The sequence below is a fragment of the Hylobates moloch genome, unplaced genomic scaffold (assembly GCF_009828535.3).
Source record: "Hylobates moloch isolate HMO894 unplaced genomic scaffold, HMol_V3 SCAFFOLD_4, whole genome shotgun sequence".
In the NCBI taxonomy this organism is placed as follows: domain Eukaryota; kingdom Metazoa; phylum Chordata; class Mammalia; order Primates; family Hylobatidae; genus Hylobates; species Hylobates moloch.
The window spans coordinates 166,520,922-166,547,255 of NW_026652279.1; the positions used below are offsets into that span (position 1 = coordinate 166,520,922).

General features: G+C 34.8%; 1 long non-coding RNA gene across 2 annotated transcripts in view; it reads right to left on the reverse strand.

Annotated features, from left to right (window-relative positions):
* Positions 1–26,334, reverse strand: part of LOC131383182 (uncharacterized) — a 156,656-nt gene that overhangs the window by 122,068 nt on the left and 8,254 nt on the right. The window lies entirely within an intron of this gene.

Sequence of the window (26,334 nt, forward strand, 5' to 3'; positions counted from 1 at the left end):
ATAACAGAGACCCATGCTCTGATCACTGATCACTGCTTCTGATCCTAGAGGTGCAGACAAAGAAACAGTGGCCATTGTTATTGCACCTCCTCATTTATTGTCAGCCCCTCTCCCCTGGCTGAGGTGGTTCCCAGGGAATGTAAAGGGGGTGGTGTCTCATTTTTTCTCCCTTTGTTTTTCTGTTTTTACTGTTTTGGGTGCCTGACATCGAAGATAAAGACATTTGCAAGCAACTGTATATATGGGTGAAATTAGGAAGTCACCATGTAGACACAGTGGGAAGATACAAGTTCAGAAAAAAACCTGAGGAGAGAATAAGTTTACATCTCATGCTAATACTTGGCACAGAGACAGCTACAACAATAAAAAAAATCAAGAGCAAAACAGCAAACACTCAGAAAGAAGGAGAATCTGGTCATCAGAGTTAACATATTATTAGATTCAAATGCTCAGTTTTCAAGTGAAAATCAGAAGGCATACAAAATACTAAGTGTAAAATACTGTCAACCAGCAATACTAGATTCAGCAAAACTATTATCCAAAATGAGGGAGAAATTAAGGCATTCCAGGTAAACAAAAGCTGGGGGAGTTTATTACCTCTAGACCTTCCCTACAAGAAATGCTCAGGGGAGTTCTCTGGGATGAAATAAAAGGACCCTAGACAATAACTAAAAGGCTATACAAAAATTAAATCTGAATTAAAAATAGGCAATTTTAAAAGCTAGTATTATTGTAACATGCTGTATAACTTCACTTTGTTTTCTACATCATTTAAGACACTAAAACATTAAGACAATTATTATGCTAAAAGCTGGTATTTTAATTTCGGTTTGCAATTCCACATTTTGTTTTCTACATAATTTGAGAGATGAATGCATCAAAAAATTATTAGTTTATGTTTTTGAACATGAAATGTATAGGATATAATTTTATAGCATGAACAGTTGAAAGAGGTGGGGACAGAGCTGTTAAAAATATTTGAGTGTATTATTAAAATTAAGTTGGCACAAATTCAAATTAGAATGTTATAACTTTAGCATGTTGAATATAATCACCATGGTAACAACAAAGAATATAGAAGAAAGAAAATAGCAAAAAAAAAAAAAGACTTTTAATATTTAACTGAAAAATCAACTAGATAAACTAAACACAAAATACAGAAATGTAGAAAATGAGGTATGAGAAAGCTATAAGGCATATAAGAAACAAATAGCAAAATTGCTTGCTTATCAGCAATGACTTTAAGTGTAAATGGATTAAGCTCTCTAATCAGAAGACAGAGGTTAGTAAAATGGATTTTAAAAAATGATGTAGGCCCAGTCTACAATAGACTCACTTTAGACCCACAGACACAGATACACTGAAAGTTAAAGGATAAAAAAATATATTTTGTCCAAATAGTAAGTGAAGAAAAGCAAGAGTGGCTATACTAATATCAGACAAAGTAGATTTTAAAACATACAAGAAGGACATTATATATTATTAAAAGGTTTAATGTAGCAAGAAGATATAAAAATTATAAATATTTGTGCATCTAATAACAGACCATAAAATATATGAAGCAAAAAGTGATAGAATTGAAAATAGAAACATGCAGTTCTATAATAATTGTTGTAGTTATCATACCCCACTCTCAATAATGAATAGAACAATGAGACAGAATATAAGTAAGGAAACAGAGAACTTGAATGGCACAATACACCGACTAGGTCTAATGGACAGATACAGAACACTCTACCCAGTTACTATAGCATACACATTATTTTCAAGTACACATGGAACATTTTCCTGGATAGAACATATATTAGGTCACAAATTAAGTCTCAAAAAACTTACAGTAAAAAATACCATACAAAACATTTTTCTGATGAAAATGGGATAAAGTAAGAAATCAGTAACAGAAGAAAAACGAGAACTTTTACAAATTTGCGGAAATTAAACAACATACTCTTACCAATGGATCAAAGAATAAATTACATGAGAAATTAGAAAATACTTGGAGATAAACGAAAATGAACAAACAATATGTCAAAACATATGGGACACAATGAAAGCACTGTTAGAAAATTTAGATGCATACATTACAAAAAATAAGAAAGATCTTAAATCATCAACATAACTTTACAACTTAAGGAACTAAAAAAATAAGAATACACTGAACCCAAAACTAGCAAAAAAATGAAATAATAAATATTACAGCTGAGATAAAATAGAGAATGTAAAATAATAGGCAAAATAAATGAAACCAAAAGTTGGTTCTTCAAAATATTAACACATTTAGAAAACCTTTAGCTAGAAAGAAAGAAGAGAAGAAAGACTCAAGCTATCAAAATAAAAAAAAAAGGAACTTGGGAACATTACTTCCAACTCTACATAAATACAAAAATCAGCAGAGAGTATTATGAAAGTAATGATATGCTAACAAATTGAATAACTTGGATGAAGTGGTTAAATTTCTAGAAATGCAAAGTCTGCTAAATCTAAACCACAAACAAATAGAAAATTGTAATAGACATTTGAAGAGTCAGGAGATAGATTACTAATCAAAAATATGCTGACAAACAAAAGTCCTTGGCCTGATGACTTTTTTGTGAATTCTACCAAACATTTAAAGAAGGGCTAACCCCAATTTTCAATAATTTCCAAAATATCAAAGAAGAGGGAACACTTCCTAACACATTCTATGTGGCCAGAATTACCTTGATACCAAAGTCAGACAAAGACATCACAAAAAATAGAAAACTAAAGATCAATATTCCATATGAACATTAATGGGAACAATCTTCAAAAACGTACTAGCAAACTGAATTTTGCAACATATTAAAATTATACACCATTTCTAAGTAGGATTTATGCCTGGAATACAAAGATGGTTCAACATACAAAAATTAAACAGTGGAATACACCACATTAACTGCTCAATTAAATAAAAGAGGATACAAACAAATAGAAGAACATTCCATGCTCATGGGTTGGAAGAATCAATATCATGAAAATGGCCATACTGCCCAAGGTAATTTATAGATTCAATGCCATCCCCATCAAGCTACCAATGACTTTCTTCACAGAATTGGAAAAAACTACTTTAAAGTTCATATGGAACCAAAAAAGAGCCCGCATCGCCAAATCAATCCCAAGCCAAAAGAACAAAGCTGGAGGCATCACGCTACCTGACTTCAAACTATACTACAAGGCTGCAGTAAACAAAACAGCATGGTACTGGTACCGCAACAAAGACATAGATCAATGGAACAGAACAGAGCCCTCAGAAATAATGCTGCATATCTACAACTATCTGATCTTTGACAAACCTGACAAAAAAAAAGCAATGGGAAAAGTATTCCCTATTTAATAAATGGTGCTGGGAAAACTGGCTAGCCATATGTACAAAGCTGAAACTGGATCCCTTCCTTACACCTTATACAAAAATTAATTCAAGATGGATTAAAGACTTACATGTTAGACCTAAAATCATAAAAACCCTAGAAGAAAACCTAGGCAATACCATTCAGGACATAGGCATGGGCAACGACTTCATGTCTAAAACACCAAAAGCAATGGCAACAAAAGCCAAAATTGACAAATGGGATCTAATTAAACTGAAGAGCTTCTGCACAGGAAAAGAAACTACCAACAGAGTGAACAGGCAACCTACAAAATAGGAGAAAATTTTCACAACCTACTCATCTGACAAAGGGCTAATATCCAGAATCTACAATGAACTCAAACAAATTTATAAGAAAAAAACAAACAACCCTATCAAAAAGTGGGCGAAGGACGTGAACAGACACTTCTCAAAAGAAGACATTTATGCAGCCAAAAAACACATGAAAAAATGCTCATCATCACTGGCCATCAGAGAAATGCAAATCAAAACCACAGTGAGATACCATCTCACACCAGTCAGAATGGCCATCACTAAAAAATCAGGAAACAACAGGTGCTGGAGAGGATGTGGAGAAATAGGAACACTTCTACACTGTTGGTGGGACTGTAAACTAGTTCAACCATTGTGGAAGTCAGTGTGGCGATTCCTCAGGGACCTAGAACTAGAAATACCATTTGACCCAGCCATCCCATTACTAGGTATATACCCAAAGGACTATAAATCATGCTGCTATAAAGACACATGCACACTTATGTTTATTGCGGCACTATTCACAATAGCAAAGACTTGGAACCAACCCAAATGTCCAACAATGATAAACGGGATTAAGAAAATGTGGCACATATACACCATGGAATACTATGCAGCCATAAAAAATAATGAGTTCATGTCCTTTGTAGGAACATGGATGAAACTGGAAACCATCATTCTCAGCAAAGTATCAACAAGGACAAAAAACCAAACACCACATGTTCTCACTCATAGGTGGGAATTGAACAATGAGAACACATGGACACAGGAAGGGGAACATCACACTCCGGGGACTGTTGTGGGGTGGGGGGAGGGGGGAGGGATAGCATTAGGAGATATACCTAATGCTAAATGATGAGTTAATGGGTGCAGCACACCAACATGGCACATGGATACATATGTAACAAACCTGCACATTGTGCACATGTACCCTAAAACTTAAAGTATAATAATAACAATTAAAAAAAAACAATGGAAAACACCACACTAATAAAGAAAAAAGATATATAATCATCTTTTATTGATGCAGTAAAAGCACTTGACAAAATTCAATAACTTTTCATAATTAAAACAATACTCAGTAAACTAGGATAGAAGGAAACTACCTTATAATTTTTTTTAAAGTTTTTCCTGTAAGATCAGGAACAAGGCAAGGGTGTCTGCTTTTCTCACTTCTATTTAACGTAGTACTGGAAATCCTAGCCACAGCAATTAGGCAAGGAAAAGAAAGAACATATATTGGAATAAAGGAAGAAGTAAACTTATCTCTGTCCATAGATGATACAATCATATATATAGACAACTCTTATGATTCCACCAAAAAATCCCATATTAAACTAATAAATGAATTCAGAACTAATAAGTGAATAATTACATATGATTATATCAGCTGGCGTAAAACAAGCATGTTGACCAATAGAATAAAATACTTACATAGCCAAATTATTTTTTGACAAGGGTGGCAAGATCATTTAATGGGAAAAAGACAGTATTTTTAACAACGGATGCTGAGAAAACTGAATCTCCACATGCGACAGAATGAAGTTGAACCTTATATGAACCTCCATATAAAAATTAACTGAATAGGAATCAAAGACCCAAATGTAAGGCCTAAAAATATAAAATGCTTAGAATATAACATATATAATGTGATTTATATATACAATGGAATATCATTCAGCCTTAAAAAGGAAGCCAGGTCTGACATAGATTACAATATGGATGAACCTTTAGGATGCTAAGTGAAATAAGCCCATCACAAAAAGGTAAATTCTGTATGATTATATATGTCTATGAGGTACTTACAGTGATCAAAATCATACAGACAGTAAGTAGACCTGTTTGCCAGCAGCCGAGCTGGGGGCAGGCGGGGAATGAGGAATTGTTTAATGGGTAGAATTTCAGTTTTAAAAGGTGGAAAGAACCCTGAAGATAGAGGATGGTGATGTCTACACAACGTAATATGTGTATTTAATATCACTAAACTGTTCATTTAAAAATGATTAAGATAGTAAGTGTTATGTGTATTTTGCCACAATAAAAAAGAAAAAAAATGAATTAGGGCTCAGTTCTTAAAATCTGTTTTGTTTGTTTGTTTGTTTGTTTGTCAATCTCTTTCTCTCTTTCTCTCTCTCTCTCTGACCTGTCTCTGAGCACAGGAATTATTATTCTGCTTATAGTTGACACAGTCAATCATATCTAAACTTTCAAAGAGAAATACAAAGTTACACAGATTGTAGTTTCACATTGAATTTATCGTTATTGCATATAATCATGACCATAGTCCTTTGAAGCTACAGCAAATCGGAGAAGAAATTGCTAAGTATTCTGGGTTTATTACGAAGCTGCCATACAAACGCTGGGAAGGAGGAGCCCCAGGGAGGGAAGGAGAGGAAGGAGTTGAAGGAAAGAATCAAGTGCAATGAATAGCTGCAATTACAAATTAGGTAATTGGGCATGGATGCATTTGCTTTACTTTGCACACTCTTCTATGCATTCTGAATTCACTACTGTCTATTTGTGTCAGTGCATCCTTATTTCTTGTTCCTTAGTTTCTTTAAAAAATAATGATCTTTGGCTGGAAATAAAATACTCTATGCAACACATTACATAGAGGAAACCGTATCATACATAACTGTATAATAATAACCCTTTGTGTTTTGGTTATCAGACATTTTAGGAAGTCTAAAAAATGCAAAAATATACCGTCATGTCCTGACAAAGGAATTGATGACTCTGGAGACGAAGTTATAGTTGTAAACCAGAACCACCAAATATGCATTAAAATTCCATAAAAAAATGGAAAAAATAGATATACTAAAATAAAACAGCTAAAGAGAAAAGTACCTGAAAAGTTAGAATTACAAAAAAAAATCTATATAACTATAGCACAAATATATCTTGAACTTTCGATAGCAGAATAATTCTCACCTAAACTCTCATACACTGGTAAATATAAAAGCGTTTCCTGGCAGGTAATGATTAAAGAGTACTAGCAAGGATGACCACTACCTGCAGCATATTTCTTCCACTGAGTTCGAAATAACTGAACTTTAAGGACATTTTAGAGAACTGCAGTCAGTAGGACAGATTTACTATTTTCCCTGTGGAGCGGCACTACAAAACAAGTTTGAGATGAACTAATTGCTCTGATGACACTATGATCAGAACATGATTGGAATTGCCAATGAAACCACCAGCAGAATTGTGGCAGTTCAATAGTTTTCCCCTACTTACATTCTGACATATAACCTGCTTGGAAAAACTTTGAAATCATAGTTTCTTTTAACTGTGCCATAGTTTTTAAAACACTTTTAGATCAACCTCTCTAATGTTGCCGATGTGTGTGTGTACATGTGTGTGTCCACTTTGGAAGGTTGAGGAGGCTCTTCTTTCTTCCAAATAATCAATATAAACACTGATAGCAAAAAAAAGAGACAAAAATGACTAGTCCATTAAAATCTGAGCTACCTGATTTTTATATTGATTAAAGTAAGTGGAATTTAGGACACTGAATTTGGAGATGAGAGCATTTATCTGGCTTTCCTTTTTTAAATTTTACTCTAGATTCTGAGAAAATGTGTAAAGAAAACTGAGAGACATTGATAACGGCTAATTGAAATATATGACTCCAATATCATTCTATGATAGAACAGTAGGTTGTATTGCTGTTCAAGCAATAAGCCACTGATCAGGTTCAGCATTTCACTTGCTCTGGCCAAGGAAATGACAGCAGAAGTAACATGTCTCTTCCATGTAGACCTTCTGAGACTGCATAGTGTTCACCATGTTCCTTCTCTCCTTCATTATCAGCAATCTTGTAAAAAGATATTCAGCCAGGCTGAGTTTGGGAGTGCAGGTGATGTGGGTGAAGCAGCAGTCAAATGGCAACGACCACATGGCACAGGTGAGACAGCAACCTTTATCAGATGCTACTGAGGTTTTGAGATCACTCGATACTTCAGTTAAATTATGTATCTTGATTAGTAAAGACAACAATCAGATTATAACATGATAAACATGTTAAAGCTATCTGCTCATTAATCTACATTTGACGTGGTATACCCAAAGAAGCAGAGTTCGTTATATTCTATTTATTGTAGAAATTCAAAAGCCTCATTTTAAAATCAGGCATGCTGCTGTTTATTATTTCTGTAGATTATATAATGAGATAATGATAAACACTTAAAAATATAATTTCCCCAAATTTAGAAGAGGGAAAAATGTAAATGAGGATGGTTTCAGTTTTATGGTTATCATAAAATGTAATAAACCAAAGATGACCAGAGATAAGGCAGGACATTGATAAATGTCTTCTATAGGGAAAGTTTTTCTAACAGATGTTTTCCGAGCATTAAAATTACGTGGTTATAGCCAATGATTCAATGCTAGCCACATTTATAATAAAAAAAAACTAAGTGGTGCAAAAGTTTCTCATATTGTAATTATGGATTTTAATTGCCCTTAGAGTTAACATGTACAATTCACTAAATAAATATTAAAGAAAGCATTATTAATGATCTGTACCTAAATATATGGTCCCTGACAAAAAAAAATTGCCTGTATTCCCATAAATCCTTGTAAGCACCAAAATGTCTCTCTCTGTTTGCTTAATACCTTAAAAAATTTTTTTGTTTTGTTTTCAATTCATTGTATTATAATCAAAATCCCCAAATGTTAGTATTTGCTTTTATATAATTCTATCAGTATGTGGAACTATTCTTTTAGCTAGATACAGATATAAATATAGATGTAGATATAGATACATATATAGAAAAGCTATTGTGTAAGGCTTGATTCAGTGTGCATGTGGTCTACGTTGGATATTGTCCAAGAAGACATACTTTTTAGAACTACTCACAAAATCTTGTGGCATGCATCTCACAGTGGTAGAGTGGTAAAATTATAAGCATTTATATAAGAATTTTTTGCTTTATGTAATTCAAATTCTAAAGATTGGTTTGCATTTTCATGGAAAACTCCATCTTGGTCAAAAGCTAGTCACAGCCAAAATCCACCTGATTTCCAGCACTCTTAAGTCAGATCAACCTCCCCAAGGAAAATCAGTTGAAGGCTCTACACTGGCATCTCACACTCCACATCTACTTTGTCTCAGTGACTTAAATAATTGAACAGGCTTGGAGCTTAACGGATCTTCTGTTCTTAGCCACACCTTTTCCTCTTATGAGCCTCTGGCCATAACAACATGCATCAACTGAATGGGCTGTGACCTCGTAATTTCTCTTCTTAATCTTCTTATTAACCATTCATTGATTAACAAATGAGATCAATAACATACTTTTGTGATTCAGTCATTGCAATACCTGAACTTCTCTAATTGCTTTAGTCTATGTTACCATGTATAGATGTGTGCATGTGTTTGTTTGAAAGAGGTGTCAAAGAAACCATTTATTAAGCATAAACACAGTAGTAACATTCAAGTTTGTGAAAATTCATGATCTTGAAATTGCACTCTGCTCATGGATTAAACTTAATACCTGACATAATCCTGGTAATAGTGTTGAAAATATCATAGTATTCCTTCAGTTTTGGAGCTAACTACCCATAAATCAGTTCAAAAACTATATAAGAAAAATATCAGTATAATGAATAATCACAACCTTAAATACAGTTAAACTTCCTATTTTCTATTCAGCATTCTATTTCTAATAAACTTTAATAAAAGATTAATAGAAACGGAATACTGAATACTTTTATTAAAAGGTAATAGAAATAAAAGACTGAAGACAATCAAGTGTAAGGCAAAGAAAGTTGCCTTTTAAAACTTGTCAAGTGAAGGGAACTTTCATGCTGATACTAAGCACAACTGAGCTTCAGTTGCAGGTTAGAAGTTAGAGACTGGTGAAAAGGAGGAAGAGCTGGTGGTGAACTGTGTGGTGTCAGGGAAGGTAAGAGAAGGGAGCAGGGTGTCATTGAGGTGAAAAAGGTGAACATGATGTGAAATGTATGTCTTTTCTAAATTCACTTCTCTGTAAGAAACAGAGCTGCAATTCATAATGCATTAGTTGCATAAAACATGGGAGCCTGTTATGGGAAAAGAAGGGAACATATTTGCAAATTGTTCAAGGACAGTGACTCCTTCTATCAGAATGGAGTCGCAGTTTTCAGGTTGTCCCTCAGTGCCATTTTAATTATTCTAATTCTCAACCATGCCTTCAGTTTTGTGTCAGAAATGTAAATGATTACCAACCTTCTCAGACTTAAGAATTCTATTTCTTCCCATATAATAAGTGGTAAATATATGCATGCATATTAAAATAATTAACATTAAAAAAGATGTATAGGAAATATAAAGTTTAACATTAAGAAGAGAAAAGTTCACTAAAATGTGTGGTAGATTAGAAAACAATAACTAATCCCTACAGTTGCAGAGATTCAAGATTTATTAGTCCCATATTTCAAGCAGCTGACTTTGATTTTCGTGTCTGACATATAAGATACGATTTCTGCTTTCAGGCATGTGTATCTTTGAAATTTTCTCATTTCTCAATTCTGTCAATTCCTTAGTGATCAAGTTTTCAATAAAAACTACCCTCAGTATCTTGGCGCAATTATTGATATGTGTTTTATTTCTATTTCAATTAAATAGATCCACTGAAAAGATGAATGTAAGCCCAATACAGAATTGCCCTTGTTTTTACAGTTACCGGGTAGCTAAAATGTGAACTTCTGTATCTCTTTTTCCAAAACCCTCCTTCTTTTCACTTTGTTATATGGAGTCACCAATAAAAATACATTGAATGCTAAGACATGGAATAGTATCAGAAGCAAAACAGCTTAAAGGTTTAAATGGATTATTCTCCTACTTTCAAGATCCTTAATATCCAGTGAGAATCTCAGATGTTAAGGATTACTAATCCTTTAGTAATAATTGATTAATCACTCACACACATATTATCATGGCTGCTCGATATTTGGAAAAGGGCAAGATGAGGATCACAGGTGCAAGAGAGGTGGGGAGGCCTTCTGAGTACTAATAATCACCTCAGGATGTTATGCAGCATTCTTAAGGCTCAGCCATCTCCGACTATGTGAAAAACAAGCTAATTTGCTGCTAAGTCTTTATAATCTTTAAGAAAGACCACTGGGTATGCTCAGACATATGAGGTGACCTGAACTGCATCTAAAAGCCCTGAACACTTTCCAAAATGAGGAGGCACTGAAGAAGCTGGAATGTGATAGTAAAACTCTGACAACCTTAAGAAGTTCCCTGATAAGCTAATATTTTTCCTATTCTCAAGAACTTCTGAATTAGCTTTTGATTACTTTTTTCTAAATTTCTCTATCAAAATTTTAAAGGGGAATCCTATTTAATTTAAACCTTTCAGAAGTCCCTTAGACCTGATCTGTCCCTACCAGATGCTCAGAAGAACATATGCCCAAAACATCATCCTAGTGTGGACTAGATGCAATGAAGGTTTATTTTTCTTGGGAAAAATACGTTAGCACCCAGTCCTATAACCAAGCATCTTACATAATTATCACGTAACCGTGAGCAAGTTACTTAACATGTGGTTGTTGTGTCTTGTTCTGCAAAGCTGTCTCAAAAGTTTCAGACTACTTAGTTGGTGAATGCAAAGCTCTTTGAAAAACTGTAAACATAAGGAATTTTTAACAAAGAGAAGTGAGATGTCCTAATTATGGACTGTGGGTACATACGAATACTTACAAAACATTTTTTACAGGGCAAGAAGGTTATTTTGGGGGTGCGAAATGCATGGTGATACCTCTAGAAATAAGGATGGATACTAGTTGGAAAGATATGTGTTTTTAATCAGAAAATATAATTTCAAAATAATGACCTATGAATTGAAAGTTAGAATTTTTCGTAGCAGTGATAGGATGTGCTCTCCCTTGTTTTGAAATAAAAGTTTAACAAAAGCAGAGACTACTTTTGAATGATCATCCCTCTCTGTCTGTCACCAGCACATTTAGGTGCTTTTACAGGGGCAAAATCTTGACATAAACCATGCTAAGCAAGGGGAAGATATCCATCCTTCTTTCTTAGAGCCACAGGCTCCTTCAAGAGCAGTGTGAAAAAACAATTGAATGTTAGGAAAGGTCAAAAGCCAGGATGAAGAGACATTCTGATTAAAAGCTTTCCCTGAAGGCAGCAAGACCTTTCCCTGTTCTCTAATTCAAACATAAAGACATTTAGCTCATGCTAGTTTTCTGGTTAATTTTTCAAGAATATGGGTTGTTAGGGATCAGAATACTGTATAAGCTTCAAAAGATTTGAAAGGCTCTGGCTGGACCCAAACTCTTTAAATTGGGTCTCACTACTAATGTAGCTCTTGTTCGTTCTTTTAATTTCTGCTTTTCTTCTTTCTTCACATTTCTTTCTGATATCTTTCACAGTTTTAAAAGGCTCATTTTTTAAGCTATGTTATTTAAGACAAAGAATTTCTACAAAGTCTTGTAGGAGAACTGAGTTTTTTTACTTTCCAAAAGAAGCTAGTCATACAATATGTTTTAGAAATCAGTGGTATTGATATATGAACGTCAAAAATTTTAAAGGCTTAATTTTTATCCCAGTTACTTTGGTACAGAAAACCTCAGAAGATCAAGTTTTCTTTTTATATTTCTATTACTTCCTGGTTTCAGTCACATCTGAAATACCACAAAACAGCTTGATTTGGATTTTTTTTTAATATGACACAAAAGTTTCCAAGTTTGAACACTGATGAAAACCCAGATTTCTCATTTATATAATACGGAAAGCAAAAGTGAAAAAAAGTGAAAGACTAACATTTACAAGGATGGATTTACTTTCTACATGTATAGATCCATAAGGCTGCTGTCAGCCCCTGTCCCTAATAATATTTGCAGGACCCAGGGCTACAGTGGAGATCTGCATGCTACACGTGCAAATAGTATAAGGGAAAGCCAATGAAACGACAACTTGTCAGTTCTTCAAAATGTTAAACATACAGTTTCTGTCTGATCCAGCAATTCCACTCTTAATTATATACCCAAAAAAATTGAAAACAGGGACTCAAGCGGACACTTGTACAACAATGTTCATAGCAGCATATTCACCGTAGTTAAAATATGGAAGCAAGTCAAGTGCCCAGCAACTAATGAATGGATAAGCAACATGTGGTACACACATGCAATGAAATATTATTTATCTATAAAATTATGTGAATGAAGTACTGATACACGCAACAACATGGATGAAACTTGAAAACATTGCGCTACAGGAAAGAAGCTAGACACAAAGGGAAAACACTGCATGTGTCCACTATATTCAGGATCTAGAATAGGCAAATGCAGGAAAGCAGAAGGAAGAATAATGGTTATCAAGGCCTGAGGGTACAGGGGAGTGGGAAGTTAGCGTTTAATAGGAACAAATGTTTCGTTTACAATTATGAAAACATTCTGTATTAGTACTGATGGTTGTACAACATCATGAATGAACTTAAAGCCACTGAATTTCACACTTAAAAATGATGAAAATGGTAAATTTTACATAGGTTTTATATATATTTATATTTTCTGTATATTTTACCACCTAAAATTACTTTATATAAAAAAGGAAGCAATCTGTTAAACAAGTAAGGTATATCCTATTCTCTTCTCTTGACACTTATACCTTTTGGTATAATTTGAATTTGGGCTTGGCGGATTTCACCGTGTTCCATCTGGAATATTGTGAAAGTCTCCTGCTCTATATTCCTTACCTACACACACACACACACACACACACACACACACACATGCCTGTAGTGAATTCTCTGCTATTCCTGCCCAGCCTGCCACACCTTGGAGGGTCCCAGTGGTCTTGTACATTAGCCCCAAGATCAACAACATCCTCATCCCCTTGCTGCAGAGAGGCCCATACTGGGGATGGTGTGGTGTGAACACAAGAACATGAATCCAATCAAGAAATCTGCTCTTGCAAATAAGCTCTACACTCTGCAAGGAAGAGCCCCTGAAAGCATTGTGCAGAAGGAGACACAGGCTAATTGTGTGCACGTTCCCTTAGCTTACGGCGTCCTTGGACTTCCTGCCCTATGCCGAGGGGTGCACTGTCCACAAGAGGGTAGGAGTGGGGACCCTCTACAGTATGGGATCCAGCACAGCCTCCTCTCTCCTTGAGGTCTAAGGGCAGAACTGGGTCCTGTGACTGATTCACAGACTTTTCATGCAACCTCACCAGTCGCACTGAGTAGAGAGAACTTCACCAGTTCAAAGAAAACAATAAATGTCTCATCTAGACTTCATACAAAAAAAGGTCTCTGAGCTCACACACTTGTTTCAAGTTTTTCTATTTTAGGAAATGGCTGTGGTGTTAATCCATGTAGAATTAACACCAGCAGCCCTCTGCGGCACATAACCTTTTGACATCCAGATTGGTTTGTTTAAACACTCTTTGTTGTTGCTGCTCAGTCATTTCTCTCAAATGCTGACAAACTTGTGCACAGACAGACACTCCAGAAAATCTATTTTGGGGTCCCTAAAGTGGATTATTGGCTTTGTTGGACAGCTGCCATGTATTTTTACTTTACACACCCCTTTTCTCTCCTTAACTTTATCTTCCAATAAGTAACAGAAGCCCTAGTAGTCTGACTTTTTTTAAAGAAAAAAGTGACGGTGATTTCGAATAAATAAAGAAGAATCACAGTTTTTCTTCTCATGAAAACAAGAAGTAAAACTTGATTGATCATGTATTGATGTCTATGCCATGATTAACATCCACTTGTACCTTTCCCATCTCTTTCCAGTTTTAAAAGTACATACCTATCACAGTTCTGCCATTTCTTTGGAAGATCTACTGGACCTGCAAATAGAACTTGGCTGTATTGCTTTGGTTTCCTCTTTGAATTTTGCAAGTATATCTAGTTCTTCCTGTTGTAAATATATTCAGTTGCTTCCATATTTAGAAGATCAAGAGTACTATCCTTATGACCAGAAATTCAAACTACTCCCTTTTTCTTTGGTTCTCCTGATGAAACCAAATTGCCTCAACTTTTTTAAATTTGCCAGTGAGACGTTTACCTTTCAGAATTAAGCTGGAAATGTGATGTCTGTGGTTTCTCATTGGCTTATTTATATATCCCTACAGAAATCATCAAATTAAACACTACATAAGTAGTCACTGCAGGCAAAAGCCATTACAGATGCTAAAATTAGCGGGCAACTGTATGATGAAAAACAGAATATTTCCATAGCCTAAAAATACCTTCCCAGAAGATACTTACAAGTTATAAATTTTAAAAAAAAATCACTTAAAAGTAAAGACACCTGACAGACAACATAAAAAACAAAACAAACAAACAAACAAAACATCAAAAAAAAAAATGATCCACTGGGCATGGTGGCTCATGCCTATAATCCCAGCACTTTGGAAGGCCGAGGTGGGTGGATCACAAGGTTGAGAGATCCAGACCATCCTGGTCAACATGGTGAAATCTCATCTCTACTAAAAATGCAAAAATTAGCTGGGGGTGGTGGCACATGCTTGTAATCCCAGTTACTTGGGAGTCTGAGGCAGGAGAATCGCTTGAACCCGGGAGGCAGAGTTTAGAGTGAGCCAAGATCATGCCACTGAACTCTGGCCTGGGGACAGAGCGAGACTCCGTCTTAAAAAAAAAAGAAAACAATGATCCGTGTTTACATCTCATACATCACATGATATCATATAATGGGAAAAGCACAATATCATCACATCTGCAGCAGTTTTGAAAAATTGCATAACCTCAATTTAGTCATGTGAAAACATCAGACAAACCCAAACTGAGGGGCATTCTATACACAATAACAGACCAAGTGTTCTCCATGAGTTTCAAGTTCACAAAAGAAAAGAGTGAGGGACTGGCACAGATTGCAGACAACAGTGGTGACATGACACATAAATGCATTGTGAATCGTGGAGCTAGAAGAAAGACATTAGTGGTAAAACTGAAAACGTTTTAATAAGGTCTGTAAATTAGTTAATATTATTAACTAAAACTAGCAGTAGTACTATCATTAATATCCTACATTGCCGTATTTAATATTATATACTATATTTTGTTATTACCATCACTGTATTATGGATAAGTAAATAATGATACTATTAGTTAATAATAATTAGTTATAGTGTAACTAATACCAATTGGTTCATAGTGAATGTTGGTTTTCTGGTTTCAATAAATATACCATGATTATAAAAGACGTTATCCTTAAGTGAATCTGGATGAAAAGTATACAAAAACTTTCTACTATTTTTAGTTTTTCTAAAAGTCTAAATTTATTTGAAAATAAGAAATTAAAATAAAACAGGGCATATTCAGCAAACTTTTTTTTTGTGCTTTGATCTTATTCCATCTGCCTGGAATGAAGGATCAGTGCTGCAAGGGGAGCAGGCGGAAGGTACCAAGGACGAGGGTGATTACCCAGAAACAGAGGGGCCATGGCTCACAGAACTGCCCTGCTGCAGAAGCTCATGCTGCCTGCCTGCCAGTCTCCAGCCTCTTGTCACATGGGAAAACAAACAAAAACACGAAAAACAAAGTCTGTATATTTGGTCAATCCACCAAAAATAATAAGATAAATAATTCTGATATTTAAACTCTATCATTCTTTGGAAATTAACATTTTTCATTAACAAATTATTATTACTATTTATGAGATGGAGTCTTGATCTGTTGCCCAGACTGGAGTGTAATGGCTCAATGTCAGCTCACTGCAACCTCCGCCTCCTGGGTTTCAAGCAATTCTCCTGTCTCACCCTCCCGAGTTGCTGGGATTACAGGCATGCGCCACCATGCTTGGCTAATTTTCTGTATTTTTAGTAGAGACGGGGTTTCCCCATGTTGGCCAGGCTGGTCTGGAACTCCTGATGTCAGGTGATCCACCAGCCTCGGCCTCCCAAAGTGCTGGGATTAGGATTACAGGCGTGAACCACCGCACCTGATTCATTATATAATAATTAAATAATTATATATTTTATATACAATTTAATAATTAAATAATTATATATAATAATTACATTATCATTGTCAATGGTTACAACAAAATCTTTGAATGCTATATACTTTAACAGTCAAAGATTTGCATGCTTATTTTTTGAGAGGAGGGTGCACAGTCCCAGTGTCTGCCTAACTTGGAAGTCATTAAACAAGATTTCCTCAACATGCATTGGTGATGTCCATAACAAAACATCACTGACATTACATTCAATCAACTTTACATTGATGCAGTAGCTTACATTTTACAAAATATGTCAGAAGCATCATCTTACTGAACAGCCCCAATAATCCTTTGAGGTAGATATTGTCATTTTCATTTGTGGAGAAGACTGATGTTCAGCGAGGTTTAACTACTCAAGCTCATATGGCCACTATGGTGGTATGAAAATACATCCATTTTTTTTATATCATTCCTCACTTCATACAAGGGAGGCTAGTTTTCTTGCTCTGAAGTATGACCACCCTTAGTGACTCACTTCCAATAAACTGAATGTGTATAAATGGTGACTTGTGACTTCTAAGACTAGGTCAGAAAGGCATTATGGTTTCCTTCTCACCTTCTCTTTCTTGTATCTCCCATTCTGGGGAAAGTCAGCTGCTAGAAAGTGAGGCCAGTCAAGTTGCCAGTGAGGAATGGATATCTTCTGCCAATACCACATAAATAAGATACCTCGGATGCTCATGCTGCAGCCTCTGTCATCCCTACAGGTGGCTGCTGCCCTGACTGGCATCATCACTGTAACCTCAAGAAAGATCCCAAGCCAGAACCGTCCAGTTTAGCCATTCCCAAATGCTTGACCCATCAAATCTGTAAGAGATAACATATACTTACTGTTTTAAGCCACTAAGTCTTGGGATAATTTGTTACACAGCAATAGTTAACTAACACAGCTACTGGTAACAAAGGCTGGATTGCAACCTGGATTCTTCGATCCAAGATTCAGAGTAATTTTTACTATACCACAGATGCTTTCTTCTTGAAAAACTATAAACCAGTTCATTATATTGCTGCAAACATGAATAACCCACATATAAAGATAGCTTTGTAATCAGCACTCTCGGTAATGGGAGGCATTTGCCATTTTGCAGATATTTCCTGTCACTGCTTCAGGGCTCACATCCCCAGCATGACATAACATTTAATGGTTAATAGGAAGAAGAGGCAGAGAAATTCTCACATGCAATGAAATCCATGCAGTATTCATGGAATAAATCATGCAAGTGTCTTAGAACATACTTTATTTATATAGTGTATAAATAAAAAGATTTTATCCCTGCTAGGATTTATACCTGCAATAGTCCGATCACTCTAGAATAGGTAATTAATTAGAGTAGCTATAGTTAGCCACTGTATTGCTATAGAATTGTTAAATTTTACATTGATCCTGTTTGTCTATATGTTTTCTTTGTGTATCCAAAAAAAGATGATTATGAACAGAGTAGCTATCAGGACAGAAGAATATATTTTGCAAACATGAATATTATCAAAGGTATAGGATTTTTTCTATAGGTATAAAATAATTTAATATTTAATAATTATAGCTAAGTGTAATAATTATAGCTATCAATTTGTATAGCTATATTTAACAATTATAGCAATCAATTATTAAACTTTATTAATTTGACATATCCACACAGGTGCGCATGTGCACACACACTTATTCATGTCCCCCCTGCAGACGTCTTGATGCCTCTTCTCTCTCAAGTCCAAAAATGGAAGCAAAGGCAGCAAATGTCTGGAACAGCTTTAACAAAACTTCAATAAGAGAACGGCGCATGGCTTGCAGGTTTTAAAGCTCTACCCCATGTGTTCTCATCTTGGAATAAGTCATTTTTACAGTCCCATACCATATCTGACAAAGGCCAGATTCTATGTGGAAATCATGAGCTTCCTAAAGCTTTGCATGAAAATGGGCCATTCTTTTCAACAGAATTTGACATCTCTGGTCAAATGGAAGATAAATACCACAGGCAGGGCTAGTAGTAACCTGCCGCTGTCCCACTCTTGTAATGCTGGTTTTTTTCTTCCTTATTTGAGCTCAACTAAAGTGCTAATCACTTTGGTATGTGTATGTGCGTGCCTGAATCTTAGTCAATGTGGCCAACAACTGACTCTTTTTCTCAAATTTTTCAATTCTCTACTGTGCTGTGTTTCTACTCCAGACGCAGGAATACATCAGAGGTTGCTAGGAAGTTTTTCCTGGTGTTCAAAGAACTGCAACTGGGTTTCATTAAAAAAAAAAAAAAAGAGAGAGAGAAAGCAGGTGTAAAATTATTTAAATAAAAAGTAGCCTCCAAATTGTTGACATCTATTTTTTGTGGGGTACATACACAGGTACCTTTAAAACTATAAGAATTATAGCCTACATTTGCTAATTGTATTTATCTGTGGATTCTACATTACATAAACAACTCAAACCTCAAGGATAAACATTTAAAAAACACATATGAATAGCAAAACAAAAGAACAGAAAATTTTTTAAAATTAGAATGTGTGGACTTTCAGTTTTATCTCCTATGTGTGAAAGCTTGGACTTCATTATTCCTGCTCTTACAAGGAAAAGCAGGACAAAGTGAAAATCAATGAATTTTATTGGATGCATCAGAGAATAGAAGTTATAGGATAAAGCACCACCTCATCCAGCAGACGCAGCTGAGATCTGCTTAGCTGGAATAATAAGTGAATACAGCAAGGTTACAGGATATCAGGGCAATATAAGAAGTCCATGACTTTCTCATACACGAAAGACAAAGATTTTGAATTACAATGTAAAGAAAACCTTATATTTTACGATAGCATCCAATAAATGATATACTCAAATATAAATCTAACAAAATATGCACAGGATTTGTATGTTGAAAACTATAAAACATTGATGAAAAAAATCAAGGATCTCAACAAATGGAGCAATATTTCATGTTTCTTCATTAGAAGACATAACACTGTTGAGATGTCAATTTCTTTCAACCTAATCTGTAGATTCAATGTAACCACAAAAAGAAAATCGTGGCAAGCTATTTTGTAGATGGAAACAAACTGATTCTAAATTTCATACAAATGGCACAAGACCTGGAAAAACAAATACAGTAGTAAAGAAGAATAAGAAGAAAGTCAAAACACTTGTCCTATTAGCATTCATGATTTACTACAAAGCTACAGTAATCAAGATAGCATGATATTAGCCAATCAATAGACACTTAGATCAATGGAACAGAATAGAGAAGACAGATATCATTGGTATTAGTTCACTTTCATGCTGCCGATAAAAACTGGGCAATCCACAAAGAAAAAGAGGTGCAATGGACTCACAGTTCCACGTGGCTGGGGAGGCCCACAGTCCTGGTGGAAGGCAAAAGGCACGTCCCACATGGCAGCAGACAAAAGAGAAAATGGGAACCAAGTGAAAGAGGTGTCCCCTTATAAAACCATCAGATCTCATGAGACTTATTCACTACCACCAGAACAGTATAGGGGAAACCTCACCCATGATTCAATTATCTTCCATGGGGTCCCTCCCACAACACGTGGGAATCATGGGAACTGCAATTCAAGATGAGATTGGGGTTGGGACACAGCCACATCATATGATTATTGTACAGAAATACAGTCATTTAATCTTTGACAAAACGGCCAAAAAGGTTGAAAGAAAAAGAGAATAGTTTTTTCAACAAATGATTCTGGATTAATTGAACATCCATATACAAAAATAAATAAATAAATAAACTTAGAAAAAGACCTTATACCTTACACAAAATTAAATCAAAATGGATCACAAATGTATGTAAAATACAAACGATGAAATTTCTAGACAAAAACATAATAGAAAATCTGCCTGACCTAGGATTTGGTGATGAGTTTTTAAATATAACACCAATAGCACAATCAATTAAACAAATAGATGTTTTGGACTTTATTAAAATTAAAAACTTAGGTTTTATAAAATAAACGGTTAAAAGAATAAAAAGACAATCCACAGACTAAAAGGGGATATTTGCAAAACACATATCTAATAAATGACTTAAATATAAAATATACAAAGACATTTTAAAACTCACCAAAAAGAAAACAACATAATGAAAATAATTGTTGACAATGAAATATAGTAATGGGAACTTTCATCCACTGCTGATCAGAACTCAAAATGGCAACACTGCTTTAGAAGATAATTTGCCAGTTTCTTAACAAGGAAAAATGTAGCATTATCAAATAACCCAGCAATCAGGCTACCAGGTGTTTAACCAACTTATTTGAACATTTATATCCACACAAAAAGCAGCATGAATATTTATACATGTGGCAACTTTATTTATAATTGTTCCAAACTGGAAACAATCAAGATGCCTTTCAATAGGTGAATGAATAAATAAACCATGCTATATCCATGTAATGAAATATTATTCAGTGATTTAAAAACGGGCTATCAACATACACAAAGACATAGATGCATCCTAAATGCATATTACTAAATTAAGGAAGTCAGTCTATAAAAGCTACATATCCGTGAGTCCATTTATATGATATTCTGTAAAGAGCAAAACTTTAGAACCAGTAAGCAATCAGTAATTTCTAGGCGAGGGGAAGGTTGACTGGGTGAATCACAGGACTGTTTTCAGGCTGTAAAATTATTCTGTATGATACTGTAATGGTGGATACATGACACTATGAGTTTGTCAAAACCTTGGAGAAATAGTTAATCCTGGAGCTACATAAGGTAATATACAAGATAAGCCTGGAGCATCTTGACATTTTAGCAAGTAAGAAAGTGCTAAACAGACCAAGTTTCAATAACGTCAAAAGCACATAGCAGCTACTTAAAGTGTCAGATGACCAAAGCTGGAACAATTTGAGCAAAAATAAAAAAGACTGGATTATAACCCAAAGTACAAGAGAAATGTCCATGAGTTCTTATTGATATAGCTAAAGTACAGTGTAGAAACAGGAAAAAAAAATAACTTTACAGTGGAGAATTCTGACAAATACTACCTCAACCAGGTGATCAATGTTGACATCAACAGTTAGTTCTAAGTCATGTCGATAGTATAAACCCTTGATATGCTGTGATGAGAATGTATTTTACCTCTATGACAGTCCATCCCCACAACCCCTAAGTCCAGTCTAATCATGGTAAAAAATCAGAAAAATTCCAAGAAAGGAACATTTTACAAAATATCTGACCAGCACTCCTCAAAACTGTGAATAAGAAGAGTCTAAGAAACTGTTATAGCCAAGAAGAGCCCAAAGAGACAAGATTAGTGAAAGTTCGGTGGTATCCTGGATGGAACGGAATTCTGGAGCAGGCAAAAATATATAAGCAGGCAAAAAATACATATATATTTATATTTTTACATTTATATATTATATATATTTATTTTATATACATTGTATATAAATATATAATATATATTTGTTACATATTTAATAATGAGAGCAAAACTTTAGAGCCAGTAAACAATTCAGTGATTTCTAGGGGAAGGGACAGGATATATAAAATATATATATAATATACGTATTTAAAAATATGTGTGTGTGTGTATATATAATATATATATAACATATATGGAGCACAGATTACTCTCTGTGTGATTTTTCTGTTAATTTAAAACTATTCTAAAAATAGTTTATTTTATAAAGTCAGAATAAACATAAAAATCCAGAAAGTGGTATAGCAGTGAAACGGTACATTTATTAAGAAAAGGAACAAAATAATTAGATTTTTAGTATTTTTCTCATTATTCTGCTCATAGATAGTTATAAATATTCAGTGTATATAAAATATTGAGGCATATAAGGAGTATCTATATGGAGCAAATAATTTTTGTTTATTTGCAGCAACATATCAAGTCAAACATGATAATTCACTTTCGTAATACATGTTTTGGACTTTGTTGTCCAAGTGATTCAGATATTTCTAGAGTCTGCCCTTCATATTTTTCTGTTTCGAAAACTAACGTAGTTATATTCTGAATGGAGAATCATAGCTTCATACAACAGAGTGGTGAGATAGAATAAGTGGGGGAGTGAAAAGTTCCAGTCCCTGTAACGCAGTAGTTACTAAATTGCTATGACCTAAATTTTTGCATGTAAAGTAGTATATGGCTATCCTTATATAACTGTATGTTTAATTGATAGAATGAAAGGATCTACTTCCCCAAGTGGTTTAATTCGTAAAGCAATTCCTTGGCAAGAATGTGGAGAGACATCATGAGTGTCCTAGGTATTCAATAATAGATTTGAAATGTTGTCCTTGCAATTAATGTTTTATATCAATAAAACTTGAAAGATAACTAGAGCCAACAAAAAGGCAATGACTGCAAAAATTACTGAACTTAGCTTCACTTTTACAGTGTTTTTTTCTAGAGGTGGCTGGGTTCAAGAATAAGGTTAGTGTATTCTTACTTTAGCTTATTACCTCTTTTTATTTTAACAAATAAGAATAGGATTTATTCTTGGCAGCCTTCAGAAAAGGAAATATTTTCCTCTCTCTTTTCTAATTGCTGTTTCAGGATTCAAAAAATAAATAAAGACTTGCTTACACGGTTCAAACATGAGAAGTATTTCTTCTTCTTGAAAATGCCTACTTTACATCAGCTCTGAATTGGTACTTGTCCTCAAATGAGTTTCTTCATCATTCTGAAGGTCTGATCTTGTATCAAAAGAAAATAATGCTCATTTCACAAAACCTTTCAAGATGGTGATTTCCAAGGGTGTATTAGTAAACAATTATGGCAAAGTTAGCGTCCTACACGTGGAAGAGATGAGGATCTACTCCTCTCCCCCTAATTAACTGCTACGGTCAACACCCTCAAATACCTACACCTAGGATATATGATGGACCAAACTTTTTTCACTTCCCCTACTGCCTTGTCTGCTTCTACTATTGAGATTGTGGAGGTAAAAACCTTCATTTCTCCTCCTTTTTTTACTGTTAGAAATGATTGCTTCTGGGCAGTGATATGTACATCAAAGTCTCCCAATGTCACTCCTCTCTTCCTTGACTTTCCTGCCTGAAGGTGCTAAAACCACTGCAGAAAGTTACAAAGGGTCTGGATTCTTGGTGTTATTCTCCTGAAATGCTTACCCCTGAATGTTTTTGCACAAGATAAATTATTTGTGTTTAAGGCACTACAGTAACATTTTCTGTAACGAGTAGCTGAACCTAGTCCTAAGTGCTGTAATAAATATGGAGACAGCAAAAGCAGCTGATGTCTTTTAAATGACTAACACTCTATAGGTCCACGTGAATAATATCCAAGATACCGCAGGAAACTGTCATTGACAATATTGAAGTGCTTGAACAGTATTGAAAGAATTCTTTGAATGAATTAATTCAGTAATTCTGAAAGAAACCCCGTGTGAAAGGTAATATTCTCATTCCCTTTTTTTTCTTGAGCAGACTGAATTTTAAAAAAAATGTTTCAGTGATCTGTAAATATATAACTGTGCTCACACAGCTGGTGAGTAAAAGACCTTAATTTATAACCCCATCTGATTCAGAGGCTAAACTACTACAACCTTCCTACTTCTGGCCTTCTTGTGATGTGACATATTAACTCTCTTTATTATTTAATACATTTTCTATGGGAGTCTAATCACATTATAACATATATACATCAAATTTGGAACTAATAAATTGTCTAGTATAGTAGAAGATAGAATCAGACTTAGAAATACGTTATATGACAGCAAGTCATACATTCACTCAATAAATACATTTTATCTAAATTAAATTAAATTGAAATTATTTAATATATGCCAACTACATAATATTCAGTAGGAATATAATAAGTGGAATTAGACATGGCCCTGCCCTCTTGAAATTAACTGTGCAATGGTAGAGAAAAAACTGAATCACAAAATTCAATGTAAGATTACATTTTTTTTTTTTTTTTGAGACTGAGTCTCGCTCTGTCGCCCAGGCTGGAGTGCAGTGATGTGATCTCAGCTCAGCTCACTGCAACCTCTGCCTCCCAGATTCAAGCAATTCTTCTGTCTCAGCCACCTGAGTGGCTAGGATTACAGGCATGAGCCACCGTGCCTGGCTAATTTTTATATTTTTAGTAAAGACGGGGTTTCACCACATTGGCCAGGCTGGTCTGGAACTCCTGACCTCGTGATCCACCCACCTTGGTCTCCCAAAGTGCTGGGATTACAGGCATGAGCCACCACACCCGGCCAAGATTACAATGTTTTTTAAGTGCTATCAGGAGAGGGGTATAACTTGGTCTTGCCTGAACAGTCAAGGAAAAGGCCCTGACAAAATAAAAATGAGATAAACTTGGATAATCATAGGTTTGAACCAGGCAACAAAGTAGAAAATTTAAGAGAAAAATATTGAAAGTAAAAATAAATAAATAAATAAATAATACACTTCTAAGATGCAGTGATGAGAAGCTGAGAAAGCTATGAAGAAATAAGGAAGCTTGAACCAGGAAGTGAGGGGAATCCTGGTTCATGATAACATTGAAGAGAGGAAGGTAGGGTAAGTAGCATTGTAAGAGAGCCTTGTACTCCAGATAGAGGGCTTGGGTCTCTATCCAGAGAGCAGCAGGGTATCATAGATTTTGGTCTTTATCCTAAGAGAGATGAAGTGTTATAAGGTTTGGGTCTTTATTATAAGAGGAGGGAGGATCGTAGGCAAATCATTACGGATTTCTAATAGTAGAATACAGTATCATATCTATCACTCTGGCTGATATATGGACAAAATTGGAGGTATAAGAAGATGCTTGAGGTAGTGAAAACAATGAGAAAAACATATGGCTAATGGTTTAGTCTAGGTGATATGGTCCAGATGAAATGGTGATGGTGGTGTCATGGTATGGATGAACGTGGTTAAGTTAGAAGCAGATACAGGTAAGAGATATTTAGAAAGTAAAATCAAAAGAGTTTGGTAATAAACGTGTAATGACAGGTGAAAGTGTAGTGAGATAAAGTATCATGTATTAGTCTTAGATTTCTGGCATAAAAAATTCAACAGAAAGTGGGATCATTGCCAGAAGTAGTGAACACCCCAAGAGAAGGAAAGAGGTTTGGAAAGAAAATCATGAATTCCTTTTTGGACACAGTGAATTGAGAGGCTTTTAAGACATCCAGATGAAATGTCAAACAGCAATTTTTGATAGGGTTGGTGTCAGTGGGGAGTTCTCGGTTGAAAAAAAAAAACAAATTTCCGAGAACTGATTTCAACATCTTACTGGTTCTCTCGTTAAACTGATGAGTTAAATAACATTTGACATATGTTTATTTGATATTTCCATGAGAATTGTGATTTTCCTGTGTGAATGTTATGTGTTAATCGGTTCAGAGGTAGATTATCTGCCAAAATGTCCAGTTCGTCAACTTAGAGCCAGGTAAACTGTGGGGCTGAAGAAACAGACCTCCTGAATTGCTTAAGCCCATGAACAATTTTCCTGCCTCACAGAGAGGGTATCAAATGGCAATAGATATTTAACCTTGTTCACTCTGTTTCTTTGTTTCCTACTAATTTTATATTTTGTTTTGTTGCTGAGTAAGACATAGCTGATGGCTTATTTTCCATTGGAGGAAGCAATTAGGAATTGGGCTTTATGATCTGCCAAATTGATGATCTTTGTAGGTCTACTGTCTGTTGAATAAAAGATGATGTAATCTGGCTTATTATTCTTATTGTCTATTTTGTTTTACTTGTGAGCTCAAATCAATTAAGAATTTCATGCACATTGGGAAACTGAACTTCTCTT